Source organism: Arachis stenosperma, chromosome 10, assembly GCF_014773155.1.
Source record: "Arachis stenosperma cultivar V10309 chromosome 10, arast.V10309.gnm1.PFL2, whole genome shotgun sequence".
Classification (NCBI taxonomy): Eukaryota; Viridiplantae; Streptophyta; class Magnoliopsida; order Fabales; family Fabaceae; genus Arachis; species Arachis stenosperma.
In genome coordinates this window covers 126,497,024-126,514,773 of record NC_080386.1, presented here as the reverse complement: position 1 = coordinate 126,514,773, position 17,750 = coordinate 126,497,024, and positions in this window count along the sequence as shown.

The window sequence follows — 17,750 nt, the reverse complement described above, 5'->3', positions numbered from 1 at the left end:
TACAAATAACACAATATTATGCATTAGTCTAAAATCTTATGCATTTTAAACATAAAACATTAACTTATAGTCTTATATATAATGACTAATAATACAAAATATTAAAATTTAAAATACTTAAATTCCACATAATAATAGTCACTATCCATCACTAATAACACAAAATATTAAGAGTCTAAGGGACCGTTAGGAAGACTTAATTATTAAAAAAGACCTTTAATACCAAAATTATTAAGAAGGACCAAATCTTTTTATAATACTTAAGAAGAAGAATTAAATCTTTTTATAAGAAGATAAGTATATTCTTAACTATTTTTTTATTTATTTTGTATAATCTTTAATATATGCTATTTGATTTACAACGTTAAATAGATATTTAAAAATATTCACTTGAGATTAATTAGTTAATTAATTTAAAAAGAATTACTATAAAAAATTGTCAGGGAAATTTAATTATTAAAATATTAATTTTTAACTATTTATTTATTTATTTTTTATAATTTTTATATTAAAAATTTTTATTTTTTTTAAATTTTGGTAATTTTTATTATTTATTTATTTATTTATTACTTTTATGATCTTTTGTCTTTTTTTCGTTAGGTAAAGACCATAAAAATAAAAAATAAATAAAAATAAATAAATAATTAATAAAATTTACTAAAATTTTAAGAAAAATAAAATTTATCAACATAAAAATTATAAAAAATAAATAAAAATATATTTATCTCCTTTTAAAAAAATTTGATTCGTTTTTTTAAATATTATAAAAAGATTTAATTCGTTTTCTTAAATATTATAAAAAGATTGGGTTCTTCTTAATAATTTTAGTATTAAAGGTCCTTTTTAATAATTAAATCCTCCTAACGGTCCTTTAAAATAATTTTTCTAAATATTAATTGTGTATAATGATTGGGTCACCGGGCCAATTTTGGATGACTCGAATTATGACCTGAATCCGACCCGAAATAATGACCGAGTCCGAATCTATTTTTGAGACCCTTACTCGACCCTAAACCCAATAAAATCACACCAAATTAACTCTTAAAGTGTTCGAAATTGAACCGAATCTTCGAGTGAGGCCGGCCATGCACACCCCTAGTCCAACCTTTGAGAGACTCTTTCTTTTCATTGTTACTCTTCAAAGGCGCTGCTCTAAATGCTCTCGTTGGAGCGACTCTCTTTAAAAAGGACTAATCTCCACCGTCGGCTTTGTTATCATCATCGTTGAGAGTGTGTTCAAAGAAAATTTTTTCTAACAAAGGTAAGCAAAAAGGATTTGTCTAGTCATAGGAGATGCTTTGGTTTTTTTTATTAATCTTGTTAATTTACTTTTTTAAGTAGTTAAATAGGATTATTTGTGGTTTATTATGTGGGCATGCATATCATTGTTCTCCACTTTGTGCTAGGGTTTGATGGGAATTAAATTTTTTAGTGGCTAAAGTAAAAATATTTCTTTGATTATGGGTGGTTTGTATAGTTGATTCTTGTTTCAACATTTCTAGAATTTGATTCTGATGTGTTAATGGTAATGTCGTTTAGAGTTGAAATGTTGAATGCATTTACTGTTGAATAAAGAGGTTTATATTTTATTTGTTGATGTTAAAGATTTAATTATTCTGTTGGTTTTTATAGCTTTATAAAAATTTTAATTAGATTCTTATATTTTTTTAATTAAATTTTTGCACTAATTTTTTTTAATTAAGTCATTCTTAGTAGTAATTGGCTTAATTTTATAAGGATCCAACTAAAAAAAAGAATTGGTATAGGGACCTAAATAAAAAAAAATGTAGGGACTCAATTAAAAAAAAATTAATGCAAGAACTCGATCAAAAAAAAAGTATAAGAATCTAATTAAAAATTTTACAAAATTATAAAAATTAATAGAATAATTAAATATAAAGATACTAAATTTAATCATTCATTTTTTTATTTATAGATAAATGTTCCTCTCATTACTGTCATATAGACATATATTATTATGGAGAATCAATTAGCATAAAGTAAGATGGAACTATGGAAGTATGTCTTACAAAAATGGACAAATTTTTGAATTATCTGAAAGTGACGTAGATATACATATTTTCTCATATTCAAACTATCACAAGTATATTGGCTATTGCTTATGACAAACTGACTCAATGATAGTGGTTGGCTTCTAATAGATCTTTGAAAAGTGCCCTCCAAATTATTACACATGATAAAGTGATGATGAAAATGTATTTTCATGCTCAAAAGAACTTGTTTTTAATATAAAGTCTATGACTTGTTTTTAACAAAGAAGAAGAACCAATATCCAAAAAGTAAAGAGTTGATGGTCTTAGAGGATAACTTAGTGACAAAGAAAAAATTTATAATTGTCTATTTTCAACTCACGCTTGAGTAGCTTCACCTTAAAATTAATCTTACAACAAAGTCTAGTAGTAAATTCAATCTAGAATCTATATTAAACCTATACTAATAGGTCTAATTCATTACAATTTTTACTAATAGGTCTAATTCATTGCAAAACCTGTTAGTAGGTCCAACTCCAAAGGAGTCAAGAAGTCTGATCCACCAAAAAAATATTTAGGTAGAAAAAATATAGTAAAAAAAAAAGGATGTCAGCAATGATTAAATTGGACTTTTAAAAAGTCTATGACAAAGTCAAATAAAACTTTGTTGATATTGTACTAAAAAAGATGGAGTTTAGTAGAAGATGGAGGATATAGGTTACAGAGTGTATCAAGTCAGCATCTATTTCTATAATGATTAATGGGTCATCTTTAAAACCGTTCAAGATGGAAAGGGAGTTGCGGCAAGACGATTCCTTATCACCGTTTTTGTTCGTTCTTATTGTAGATGTGTTGAATAGGATTCCAAAGGAGTCAAGAAGTCTGATCCACCAAAAAAAATATTTAGATAAAAAAATGTAGTAGAAAAAAAGGACGTCAGCAATTATCAAATTGGACTTCTAAAAAGCTTATGACAGAGTCAAGTAAAACTTTGTTGATATTGTACTAAAAAGATGGAGTTTAGTAGAAGATGGAGGACATGAGTTACAGAGTGTATCAAGTCAGCATCTATCTCTATAATGGTTAACGGGTCACCTTCAAAATCGTTCAAGATGGAAAGGGAGTTGCGGCAAGGTGATCCCTTATCACCGTTTTTGTTCATTCTTATTGTAGATGTGTTGAATAGGATGATTGGGGAGACGGTTAGAAATAGGAGAATAGCTCCTCTTTTAGTCGGTAGGGATAATATAGAGTTATCACACATGCAATTTGCTGATGACACTATATTGTTCTGTCCACCAGAGGAAGAAACAGTGAGAAATTATAAGAGACTATTGCGGTATTTTGAAGTGATGTCCGGATTAAGCATTAATTTTGAAAAGTCCAGCTTGATATCGATAAATTGCAGTCAGGAGTGGGTGGATCGGATGTGCAGACTACTAGGGTGCCGGGTGACAACTCTACTGGTGAAGTATCTGGGTATTAATCTTGGAGTAAACCCAAGACTGGTAAAAACATGGAAGCCGCTAATAGATAAGGTGGAGGAAAAACTTAGTTTGTGGAAAGCAAAAGTTCTCAGTAAAGCAGGAAAGCTGGTCCTCATCAAGTCAGTTATCAATAGTCTACCTATTTATTATCTCAACTTGTATAAAATGCCAACTGCGGAGGCGAAAAATTAATTTTACTACAGCGGAAGTTCTTTTGGGAGAAGGAGGATGGAAGACCTGGGTTGATTCTTGTAAAGTGGGAGATGATACAGACACCGAAGAAACTAGAAGGGCTAGGTGTGGGAGATGCAATGGTTCGTAACACCGCCTTAATGTTCAAGTAGTGGTTGAGATTTTCTAAGGAAGAGTGTCCACTGTGGAAGAAAATTGCGTGCTCCTGCAATAATCTGAACCCTAGCCAGTTACTGTCTACTCAAGCTTTACCAGTAAAAAGGGGTCCGTGGAAAGATATATGTAACCTGCAAATAAAAGAACAAATTGTCAGACAGAAAATGATTGATGGACTTGCTATGCAAGTAGGTGATGGTAGATCAACCAGATTTTGGGAGGATACATGGCTATAGTTGGAGAAGTTGAAAGACTCTTTTCCAAAGCTTTTTTTAGTTTCAAATAACAAAGGATCCGTAATTGGGGACTTCGCGTTTTGGGATGAGATAGAGTGGGTGTGGAACTTCCAATGGAGGAAGAAACTCCGCCAATGGGAGATTGACATCCTGAATCGAATGCTTGATATCTTGCACGTTGTGAGATTGATAGCAGGTGTACAAGATAGAGTGGTGTGGAAGTTTGACAAAAAAATCATTTATACTACTAACTTATTTGTGCAAGTTTTGCAGGAACAGACTCTGACAGATGACATCCTTAGCTACAAGTTCACCAATGGTATTTGAAAAGGACTGGTACCCCCTAGAGTTGAGTTGTTTAATTAGTTTGTACTAGTAGGTCAAGTTAATACAAAGGATCGCTTGAGTAGATTTGGCATCATTGCTCAGAATGATAATGTTTGTGTGATGTGCAATAAGGAAGTTGAAACTGTGCAACACTTGTTTATTACGTGTGAGTTTGCTTGGCAGGTATAGTGCGCATGGATCGCTTATGTGGGTCGGGCCTGGTGCATCTCGGGGTCCATAAGAGAACATTTTGAAAGTTGGAGGACGATGCCTATGAGAAAAGATGAGCGTAAAAGATGGTTAGTGGGGTTCTTCTCAGTTATATGGAATATCTTGCTGTGTAGAAATAAATTCATTTTCTAAAATAAGACAACAGTCGTAGTGAAATGCATTGCTAGATTATTTTGTAGCTCCAAAAAATAGTGTGAAACTAATTGATAACTATGTCAAAAATGACATACGAATTGCTTCGAATCTATTATCTGTTTATATTTCACCAAATATATTGAGCTTGTTTTAACTTTAAACAAAAAAAAGTAGTAACACATGTTAGGAAACTCTTAACAAAAATAGTTGCTAATGACACTCTGAAAAGATCATTTATTAATGGTAAAGAGGCTCAAGTCATGACGGTGACAATGTGACATTGTCTAATTTAGATGAATTATTAGACCTTCATAATAGTTATGATAGTGTAGAGAATTAATCACATAAGCCTAAATATGGTAAGATAACCAACTTAACTATGAGATAAAAAAAATAATGCCAATAACTGGTAACTAAACAAACTCAATTACTCGCAAATATTTTTTAAAAATGAGAATGGTTTTAATTTTAAGAAAAAAATTTAACCAAAATGACATTTTATCTTTAAAAAAAGTATATGAAAGAAAAGCATAACTTAGTTAGATAAAATTTAATTTTTAGTATTTAAAATAATTTATAAAATTTAACTTTTAAAATATAATTTTTTAAAATTTACCGTATTTATATTTCGTAGATCAAATTAAAAATAATTTTTAACAATATAAATAACAATAATTACGTTTGATAAATAATTTTTAAATTTAAAAATATTATAATAAGATAAATTATAAAGTACATATTTAAATATAAATTCTACATATTCTTTTAAGTCACATTTTAAGTGACATGTGTACATGATGCTGCAGAGATGACGTAAGATAAAGAAGATATCTTGTCAAGTGATTTATATGGAGGAAAATTCTATGGTACTTACATTCAAAATCATCATGTGATGCTGATAATAGGTGATGCATTATAAAACTGCCACGTGTGTGAAATTTGTGCTACTTCTGGTACGCCGTTCATAGCGGCATTATGATGGAAGGCCAAGGAGTCCTGTTTCTATTATTTTAATGGTAATTAATTACCGTGAAAATTAGGGCTTTTGTTTCTTGATGGAAGGTATATTAGATAATTTGCATAAAATTTTAACTGGACCTTTGAATTACCACCATGACAAATATATATATATATATATATATATATATATATATATATATAGTACTAATATAATCAATTAGTCGAAAGAAGGGAATAACATTTGAAAAAAGGTTTGGAGTTGGAAGGGACTACAAAGAGCTAAAGTTTTTCTTTGGACAGCTATGCACAGGAGAATCATGACAAACTAAAGAAAGGCAAAGATATTTGGTGGTACAGAAAACTGCTCTCTCTGCAATAGTGGAATAGAAGATACTTTACATACTCTAAGAAATTGTCCCAAAGCATCCGCCATATGGGTCAATTTGCTGAAAAGTAATGAAATTCCAGGCTTTTTTCAATCAAACTGGGAGGACTGGATTGGAGTGAATTTACAGAAGCAATTAGGGAAGAATGATAACCTAAATTGGCTAGATACCTTCATAACAACTTGTTGGAGAATTTGGTATTGGAGAAATAAAGAAATGCATGATACTAGTTACAACAGACCACGACAACCACATCAAAAAATCTACAGACAGGTGCAAGATATTAAAGAAGCATTAGAGAAGGATTACCTAGTCAGAAAGTGGACAGGAAGAACTGAGAGAAACATTGGCTGGCATCCTCCTCCGAGGGGTTGGATCAAATTGAACACTGACGACACAGCGCAAGGGAACCCGGTTGTTATTGGGTGTGGCGGGCTCCTCAGGAATGAAGAAGGAAAGTGGATCGCAGGCTTCACCCACAGGATAGGGGCTGGAATGGCATTTCTGGCAGAATTCTGGGGAGTGAAGAATGGCCTCAATGTAGCGTGGACCATGGGCTTCAAGAGAGTGGTGGTGGAAATTGATTCTGCAGCAGTGATAAGCCTTTTGAATGGAGAAAATAAGCTGAAAAGTCATCCCAATGCAAATGTTAGAAAGATAAATGACATGAGAAAGAAAGATTGGAACATATTTTTTGTACAAAATTATAGAGAAGGTAATAGATGTGCAGATTACCTTGCAAAAATGAGCTTAAAGATAGAATCAGAGTTTGTTTTTTGGGGTATGCCCCCTGAGGTAGTGAGAATCTTGAGTGAAGATGATAAAGAGGTTACCTTACTCCGTTTAGTTTGTAATTAGGTTTTTTTTTCTCTGGGCTTTTGCCCTTTTATAATATTAAAAAAAAAATCTCCAAAATCTTTTTTTTTTAATTCTTAATATATATGTTTAACCATTAGATATTATGTGAGTATCTAACCGAAAACCATATAGCAATAATATTAATATAGAGATTGTTATTATTATGGAGAGAGATCAAGTGATATAGTTACTAAATTTTATTATGAATTAGACAAAAATCAACCACAAAAATTTAACATTTTCACATTGGAAAATTCTTAATGCATGGATATGTTTATAAATTTTTTTTTTTTGCAGTGAATGAAATAGTTGAACACTTTATTATTGCAACAGGTTAAAAAGGAAGTCAATGTGATTGGGGTCACACACCACAACATATGTTCACCTTAATGTTCGTAAGTTTAAATTCCTGTTTTGTGTACAGTCCATCATATTTTTTTTAATTTTATGCATCGAGGATATTTATTTGTAGGATTATGTTAAGGATATACTAAAATTAGTCATCAAAATCAGTCACTAATATAAAATACATGTTGTGGTATAAATATACGTTGAAAATAAATATGTCAAAATTAATTTTTTTCACACCAAAATTCAATTTTTGTAAGTCAAAATTAGTATAATCTAGTTAAAAATTCATATTTTATGTTTTACATTTTTTATTTAATTAATAATTTATAAGTCAAAATTAATATAGTATGAGTTAATGTCTGTATTTTGTATTTTGCAATTTTTTTTTTGGTTTACTCAAACGGTATCCCCCAACCCGACAGGTTAAAGACTAATCCGTCGCGGATTTGAGCTCCATTTAAGGGTCTGCCGCTGGCCAGTATTTTGCAATTTTACTACACAGACTACTCATTACTCAATATGCTACCACCAAAAAAGCCTCAATTTCTTCAGCTTTCTGCGACCCAATCCACTTCCATTAGACAACCATTTAATTATATCTAATTAATTACCATCAAAATAACGGAAGAGAGAATCCTTTGGCCCTCATCCTTCTATAAATGGCATATTTTTCACACACGTGACAATCTTATAATGTATCACTTATTATCAGCATCGCATAATGATTTTGAGTATAAGTACCATAGAATTTTTCATATATGGATACAAAATTGACTAGAGGAATGGGGTAGATGGAATTTCCTAAGGCGTGAGAATGATAAAGGAAGATTTTTACCTTTGCTAAAAATTAAAATAGGTTGGCATTTGTTTACATCGTGGACATGTAAATTTTGAGGAATTTAATACACAAATAACATTATTAATTGATTAATACTAATTTAGATACGTATAACTAATGAGTAAAATTTTTTATTTTAGATTAAATTATAAAATGATATTATCCCTTTTTCTCAATTAGCAACCACACTTTTAAAAGTATTTTTATAACAATATTTATGATTTTTTATTATTTAAATTACATTAGAACACATAATAATCAAATTAATTTAATTATAATAGGGTTGCTATTAATTTGGATAACTTATATAATATTAATATATCTATTATCTAATATATATAATTAAACTTTCTAATTTAAATCTTGTTAAAATCTTATTTTTTTTTTCTAAGTTTAACATAAAAAATCCATCTAAAAGGGGTCACAAAAGATATTTGTTAGTAAATATATTACTAATGATAAATTTTGTAATTTCTTTAACAATTGTATGTAATTTCATAAAAAGTATAAAGTTTTTAACTTTTCAATAAGAACTTTTTAAATTAAACAACTTATCAAGTGCTCTATGGTATCAAATAGATAGGATTACTATATAAATCTCAAAAAACAAACACACCCTCAAAGACATTTGTGAGAATCGTTTATGATTTGTCATAAATTGAGAAGATACACGCCGTTTATCACCCTGAATTCTTATATAAATCAACACGATTAAGTTATATAACTAAAGTTTTTTTTTTTTTTTGAAACAAAAGAAACTCAACAGAAAAGTGAATTGGAGAACTTTTTTTTCTTTTACTTGTATTGAATTGAATAAAAATCAAAGTTTTTTTTGTTTTGTTTTTTTGTTTTTGACAATATCTTCTAATTCAGTAGATTAAGTATTAATTTGTCGCAAATTTAATTAGATGAATATCAATAGGATAATTGCCTTGAAGATCTATGAAATACGGATATTTTGTTGAGTTGCCGTATCCGCGTGTCGGACACATTTTAGACATAACACTCATCGACATTTGTCCGACACGCGTGTTTGTCGTGTCCAACCGTGTCTTAATAAAAAAAAAAATTCTTCTCTAGACACACTTGGACACACCTAAATACCATCACATATCCAGCCTTATTCTTAAACATATATTATTGAAATGAGTTTAGAAATAATATATATATATTATTATTTATTAAAACAAAAAATATTTTTGATACTTTTATATAGTTAAAAAAAGACATTAAAAAATAGTTAAAAAATTATTTTATATTTTAACAGCAATAAAATATCAAAAATTCATTGTAATTTATCTAAAAAATACTTTATATTCTATATATATGCCGTGTCTCCGTGTCTTATAAAATTTTAAAATTCGTGTGTCCACGTGTCTCGTGTCATGTCGTGTCCCGTGTCCGTGTCAGTGTCCGTGCATCATAGTTGAAGACTAATGGATCAATATAATTTAATTGACATTAATAATATTTTGCTTTCTTTTTAAATTCGTCATAAGTTTATTTTCAACATTGATAATAATAAAAGTATATTCCATATTTATTGTGTACGTTGATTTTATTCTAGAGTATATAATTTGTTCATTCTACATTTTTTCTAAAATAGTTTTTAATATACCTCTCAAAGAGCACAAGACGGTTTTTTTAATGGAAAAATTTTTTATTCATCTCAATTTTATAAGTGTTTAATTTCTATTCACGTATAATATTTTTTTTTATAAATATTGTCTTTATTTTTTATATATTATTTTATATTTTTAATATTTTTCTTTTTTATTACAATACTCGTTAAGTATCAACTGTTTCGTTATTTTTTTTAATATTTTCCCTTTTTCTTTCTATTTTATGGCATTCAGTTATCCAAACCAACCCAACGATGGAGAAAAAAAAACGCCAATAAAAACAAACTCAATTACTCGCAAATATTTTTTAAAAAATGAGAATGACTTTAATTAAAAAAAATCTTAACCAAAATAATATTTTACTTTGAAAAAAATATATGAAAGAAAAGCATGATTTAGTTTGATAAAATGTTTTAGTTTTTGAATTTTTTTTTATAAAAATTAACTTTTAAAATATATATTTTTTAAAATTATAATATCTTTGTTGAGATAATCAAATTAAAAATAATTTTAACCATAAGATAATTTTTAAAATTTTAAAATATTATAATAGACATAAATATAAGAGTTAAATTTAAAATTTTATTAATTTTATTTATAAAATTATATTAAATTTTTTAATCTTGATAAATATAAAATGACTTTGAAAAGTTTCACTTTAAATAGTTTTAAAAAAGCATTTATATCTTAAAAATCTAGTTCGCAAAGAAAATTCCAAATTTTCAACTAGTATAATTCAAACTTCTGGTCTCTAAAGTACAGAGTGTTGCTATTCAATTAATATATAATAAAAAATACAGTTAAATTATTTTATACTATTTAATTTTATATTTATTTATATTTAAATTAATTATATTTTTTAATTATGAATAATTATTATTATAAATATAAATTTTATTAAATATTTACCAAGAAATAACAAATATCTTTTTTAATTATAACATAATTTTTTATTATTATATCATATTTATTAAAGTTATTTTTTCAATAATTGCACATAGTATATAACAATATAATAGGTATAGAATAATCGATTAGTTATTAAAATTTAAAAAATAATAATTATTTTGGTATAAAAATAAAATTAAAAAATATTTATTGTGAAAAAGAAAATATTAAAATTTTATATAATTATTTAATAATAACTATATTAATCAGTTCAACTTTGTCCCATTGGTTGAACTACTGAACTAATAAACCAATAGTATGACCAATTTGATCACCTGTTCGATTCTGACAATTATGTACATACAGTGTCATCTATTATTTATTATATATTATTAAAATCGAATTTCTACAATTAATAGTATAGCTGACGTGGTATGTTCTAAAAAGGGGTTAAGTATGATTTTGGTCCCTAAGTAGGAGTTGAAAATTTTTTTTATCCCCAACTTTTTTTTACTTACAAAATCGTCCCTAAAGTTTAACTTAATTTTAAAATCGTCTTTTTTACCAAAATTTTAATTTTTATTACCAAATTATTTCTAACTAAAAAAATATAAAAAAAAGAAAAAAAGAAAAACGGGTTAAAAGGAGAAGGGGGGAAGGGAATCACGCGAAGCAGGGGTTGCTAAGGGAAGAAGAGGGAAAAGGGAAGGTGGGGAAAGAGGAGGGGAAGGAAATCTGTCGTCGCTGCTCCTCGCCGCCACCACTGTTGCTTGTCGTTCGGTCTTCGCCTCTGGATCTCACTGCCAGATCTCGCCGCTCTTCTTCTTCGCTTGACGTCGACGCCAGCAGCTTTGTGAGGGTGGACATCGTGTGCTGCTCGCCGTTTCTGCTCCTCCTCCTCGCTCGGTCGCCCGTCGTTGCTGCTCCTCGCCGGTCACTCGCCACTGTGCTTCGCATCCTCGCCGCTGTGCTTTCTAGGGTTTCAATTTTTTGTTTCTTTTGTTAATTATATTGTTAAATTTTTTTTATTTATGAATTTGGTGATGCTTCTGGTTGCTTCTGCTTTTGTTTTTTTGTTGTCGTTATTTTTCTAATTTCATTATTCATTGTTATTGTTATTTTTTGTTGTTATTGATCTTCTGCTTCTAGTTACTTTTTTTTTAATTTTTATTACATTGTTTCATTATTGTTGTATTTGCTTCAGTTTCTGGTTCTGCTTCTGCTTCTGGTTGATTTTGGTTCGAAGGACGATTTTAAAACTAAGTTAAACTTTAAGACGATTTTATAAGCAAAAAAAGATTGGGGACGAAAAAAATTTTCAGCCCCTATCTTAGGGACCAAAATCGTACTTAACCCTTCTAAAAAGTATTTCTTGATTTATTTTATTTTATTTATTTAGATGTGTTAATTAATTATTTATTTAATTTGACTGGAATAAATAAATTAATTTTTTTTTATGTTGCATTCATTATTTTATCTTATTTATTTTGATTAATAATTTTTTAAAGTGTCAAAATTAATTATTTAATCGACTTGATTGAAACAAATATCAAATTACTTAATATTTTGTTTGACCACATTAATTATAATCAATCTATTATATTTATTATTTGATTTGACTAAAATAGATGAATTAATTTTGTTTTAATTTGTATTGCTTTTTTTTCTTATGCATTTTGGTTAATGATTTTTAAAAGTGTTATCATTTTTACATAGAATATTTGTAAAATCTTAGTAATTAGTAAATAATTAATCAATAAATTAATTATTTATCAAGCAATTAGAAAATAAAATTTTTATAGTTTAATGAGATAAAGAAAATTAAAACAAGAATTTTGACACTAATTTTAAAGAATTTGGTCCAAAATTAGGCCGAACGGATCAAATCAGACAAATTGGATCCGTATTGGGCCCAAGGCCCAGCCCAATCTATTTAAAACATGAGCTTCAGCTCATTACCCTTCTTCTTCATCAATTTCATGCTGCAAAATGAAAAGGGAGAAGGAAGGAGATTCTCAAACCCTAGCTTGATCTTTAAACCAAGATAACTTTTGATCCAGAGTTTTGATCGCGGTACTGTTTACGGCTACGCATCTGCAGTGACGAGCTCTACAAAGCCCGATACCTTTCAAGGTGAAGAAATCACATTTTCAGCTCTTATTCCCTCTTCTTTAGTTTGAAAATGTTAGGGTTTGGGATATTGAGATTTTGGTTAATTTGATGTTTTAGGATCAAATTGACTTGAAGAATTGATAGATTTTGGCTTAATTGAAGCACATATACGGTAAGAATCTTCAAGCCTAGTCAAACCCTTGATTATATGACTTTTGGGTATTGAAATTTGTATATATATGTGGTAATATGTATTAGGTGTGTGTATTTGTAAATTGGAGCTTGAATTATGGACACTTGAGACTTGGTGGAGTTTAGGTGATATTGTTTTAGAAACTTTGGATCCTTGGGGCTGTGTTTAAAGCCTTTTGGTGGTGTCTCAGATTACACGTGGAAATCGGCCAAGATATGATTTAGATTTCACGTATTTAATATATAATGTTCTGTGAAAATTTAGGTTAGATGACCATAGAATAGGTTGGAACGTATGAGTGTGTTTGATGTTTAGTAACCTTGATTAAAAATTGTGATATGGATTTGGTGTTTGTTGGATGAGTGTTGAGTTAATGATTATTGACTTGATGACATGAATGTATAGGTCTAAGATAGGTGGATTATGATTTTATTGAGGTATTTGAGAAATTGATGCATGATATTGATGAATTGAGATATGATAAGACATTGTGGTTGATGGTGATTTAGTGAGGATTTGTGAATATAAAATTGTTATTGTTGTTTCATTGATATCTCATGATTGCTTTGGATATGGATTTATTGGTTTTGAGTAGTTGAACGATGTGTTGAATGTTTTGGAAAGAATGAGAATGTGAAAAAAGGTGAATTGAGTTGTGTAATATTGTGTAGAACCTTGCAGTTATGAAAGAGAATCTTGTTTTGGTAAAAATTTAAGGTTTGAGGTTTGTGAAAAATTGGTTTTAGGCCAAATTTCGGTGAGACATAACTTGGCTTCTGAATCCTCAAAGTGTTTTAAACTTATTTCAAATAAAAATTGGGTTCGTGAAGCTTACGCCATTCAAAGAACGGATGAAAAATGTTTTAAAACAAAAAATTTATGCGCGTCGGAAGTTTAGGGTTCGAAAGTGAAATTCTGTAATTTTTTCAGACTTAGCAAATTTTTGGAAAAACGTATGCCCACGCGTACGCGTGACCTGGGATTTGCGTACGCGTCCAGCTGCTCGCGACGCGACCAACCCTTTCGGGTTGAGATTCACACGTACGCGTGGCCCCTGTTTCAGCAAAAATAGATTTTGTATTTTAAAGCTCAAACTCGAATCTCTAAATTTCTATTTTTATTCCTTTAGCCTAAATATTGTTAGTAAGCCTAGTCATAGGATGAAGTTAAGAAATTATGGTAACTTGGAGGTGAAGAAAAATTCTTTTTAAAGGTAATAAGTGATTAGAGGAGATGGTATTTGATCGATAAAGATGATGAAAATGGTATGTGAAATAATTAAGAGAGTAAAGTGACATTGAAAATGATGTGTGAGACACTTAATGATGTTAAATAATTGAGAATGATGAGATGAGATATGAATCACTCTGAGATTTAAAATCATAAATTGTAAGAAACGATTGAATAACTTGAGCTTGGGATGCTGTCTTTTCCATGTCAGCCGGGATTTTTTCTGTGGTTATTATTGAGTTTGGGGTGTTATTTCTCCCATGTCAGCTTAGAATTCTTCCTATGGTCAATCTTTGAGCTTGGAGTGTTATCTCTTCTTCCCATGTTAGCTTGGGACTCTTCTCATGGATGTTATTGAGTTTGGGGTGTTCTCTTTTCCATGTCAACTTGGGAATTCTCCCTATGGTGAGTGTTGAGCTTGAGGACATGTCGGGCTGGCTATGTAACCGACAGTTGATATCAACAACCATAGGGTAGGCATACATCATGTACATATTGTATGATTTGCTTGCTTGTGAACTATTTGAGATTGCCTACGCGATTATAATCTGCTATTTGTTATAATTGTTATCTGTATTACTTGTGAACTACTTGTGTTTGCTTTGTTTGCTTGTTTGTCTGTGCAACCCATAGGAGGCTAAGGAACAGAGAAAGGTGTAAAAGATTAGTGTGCATGTTAAGTTTGGTTAGGTTGAGAACCTTTAGACGACTACCTATTTATAGCTTCTGTTTTTAGTCCCTTAAAATTTATAATCTGAGTGTCGGTGTTTTAGGATTGTCTCTGGCATTCCAAGGACCTTATATCTTATATGCGTGGCACCTTTACCATGCTGAGAACCTCCGGTTCTCATTCTATAATGTGTTGTTGTATTTCAAATGCAAGTCGAGAGGCACCTCGTTAAGCGTCTGGAACTTCTACAGCAAAGTGGTTTCTTTTGGGGTTTCTTTTGATCTTTGATATATGTATATATAGATTCCCTCTTATATACTTGTTTATTTTGCTCCTCCTAGAGGATTACGGAGAACTAGGATTTTGTTTAGGTATTTGAGATTTTGGGCAGTGTATATATGTATGTAAATATTCTCCGACCAGCCTTAGTTTCGCAGGCTGAGTTAGGAGCTTGTTATTATGTACTTTTTGGTTCTCTATTCCTAGTTCTGTTATCCTATTCTTGTTAACTTTAGATTTCTTCACACGCAAATTTTCTGTTTACGTGAGCATTACGATTCTTGTTTTAAACTTTTCTTCACAGGCTCCTCGATATAAATTCCTTTCAACTATTATTATTATTATTATTATTATTATTATTATTATTATATATACTTTTACTTTTACTTGTCGTGATACCTTGCCACCTCAACTTTATAATTTAAGCATAAGACTCCGTGTGGTAGGGTGTTACAATATTCATAAGATATTTTTTATTTATTTAACTTACTTTATTAAATTAATTTAATATAGAAATTATTCAATTTATTGTCATGTTATTAAATCGTTGTTTATCAAAAGTTCATCTTTAAATCCTTTCTTAATCTTAAATATTTTAATTTTAAATTTTAGTTTTTTATTTTTTATTTTAATATCAAATCTAATATTCCTATTTATATTTTCTTATAATTTATTGTTTAATATATAGTTATATGTCTACCATTAATTATATGGCACTAAATATTTTTTTAATTTGTTAAAAAATATAATTTCATTCCTTTCTTTTTTTTATTTGACCTAATTCCATAATTCATAATGTATTTACTATATAAAGTCATATATATTATAAGAGAATTTAATTTTTTTACCATTGCTCTTTTATTTGATAAAACTTTTTTTTCTCTCGTATAATATATTGTTTCTACTCTTTAATTTTTTTTTATAAATTATAAAATATTATTATCCATTATTGTACTCTATCTCTTTTATTTTTTTATTTTGCTCCTATTTATTTAAGTTTTTATAATTTTTTTATCTTAAATTTTATTATTTTTATACTATACGAATTGATTTATTTATTTTGCTCCTATTTATTTAAGTTTTTATAATTTTTTTATCTTAAATTTTATTATTTTTATACCATACGAATTGATTTATTTATTTAGAACTTGTTTGGATGTTATTAAGTTGTTAAACTTTTTTTTATCAATTAATACTTTTTAATAATAAAATTAAAAACATTAGAAAAGTAAAAAATATATATCTTTTTTAGAAGCTACAAAAAGCACTACAAAAATATCAAAACAAAATATCTTTTTTTAAAAAATAAAATATAAAAAATACTTTTCACATGATAAATAAACAAAAAAATACTTTTATATTGTTGTTGTAACACCCTAACCTTTAGCACGTCATGATCGTACCAAAAGTAAGGAGTTACTAACCTGTTCTCCTTATTTACTATTTAATATTGAGCCTTTAGATCGATATCACGTTTCAGTTTATAAGAAAATACCAGAAAATTATTTGTAGTAATTCAAATCACACAATTATTAATAATAATAAATGCTATACAAATGAATTCAATATAAAACTCAAATAATTTAATTTTCCAAAACCAAATCTTTTAAAATAACTTTTCAAATAAAACCTCAGATTTTTATAAAATTTTGGCAGCACTTCCCCTAAAACTCGGGGTTAGCCACCCTTTTTCGGGTCCCAACTGAACCATTTTTAACCTCTTTTCAATCGAGAAATCAAATACATATTCATCAAATTCAGTCACAAACACAACTCAAACTCATTATTCAGTCTTTTCAAACAATCATAAATTATTTACAAATACCCACTATACTTCCATGGCATTCATAGTTTAAAAACAGTTAATTTTCAAACAAAATCTCTTACCTCCGTATGAAATCAAAATCTTCGAAAATTCCAGAAAAGCTTTCTGACTGAGCTGCTGAAGAGAAAGCGTCAGAAGTCGTCTGTGCTTCCTAGAAGTCCAGTTAGCCGAACTCAAGAGAAAGAGGAGCTACGTCACCGTCAACTTCTACCAAATAAAAATAACGCTAATGTGTAGAGGATAAAGATACGAACATTTTTATCGAATTATATTTTTTATTGGAGTTACAGATCGTAAGAAATTAAAACCAAAAGCTCTCGGGTTCCATAGAGCTTACGTCCCTCTCTCTTTATTTCTTTTTCAAGTGCAGTTCGGTGATAAAGGAAGGGAAAATAAAGATGGGTAAAGGGTAATAGTGAAACTTGAGGATTTGTGGCATTAAGGTGTTATTAGGTGTCAAGGTTGGATATATACCTATTGCATTAAAGCCACGTTTCATGATTATAAGGGAATGGTTATATGTATTAAAGGGTCACAAGCCACGTTCCCTTATAATGATGATAATGAATTATTATAAGTAAATAGATATATATTATGTATATATGTAACAAATCTTTCTTTGTTTCTTACCAAAATTAAATGAATAATAATAATAATAATAATAATAATAATAATAATAATAATAATAATAATAATAATAATAAAAACTACGTCTTAATATAATATATTTGCTCATAAATAATTAATTATTTAATTTTTAAAAATCTGGGGTCTTACATCTTA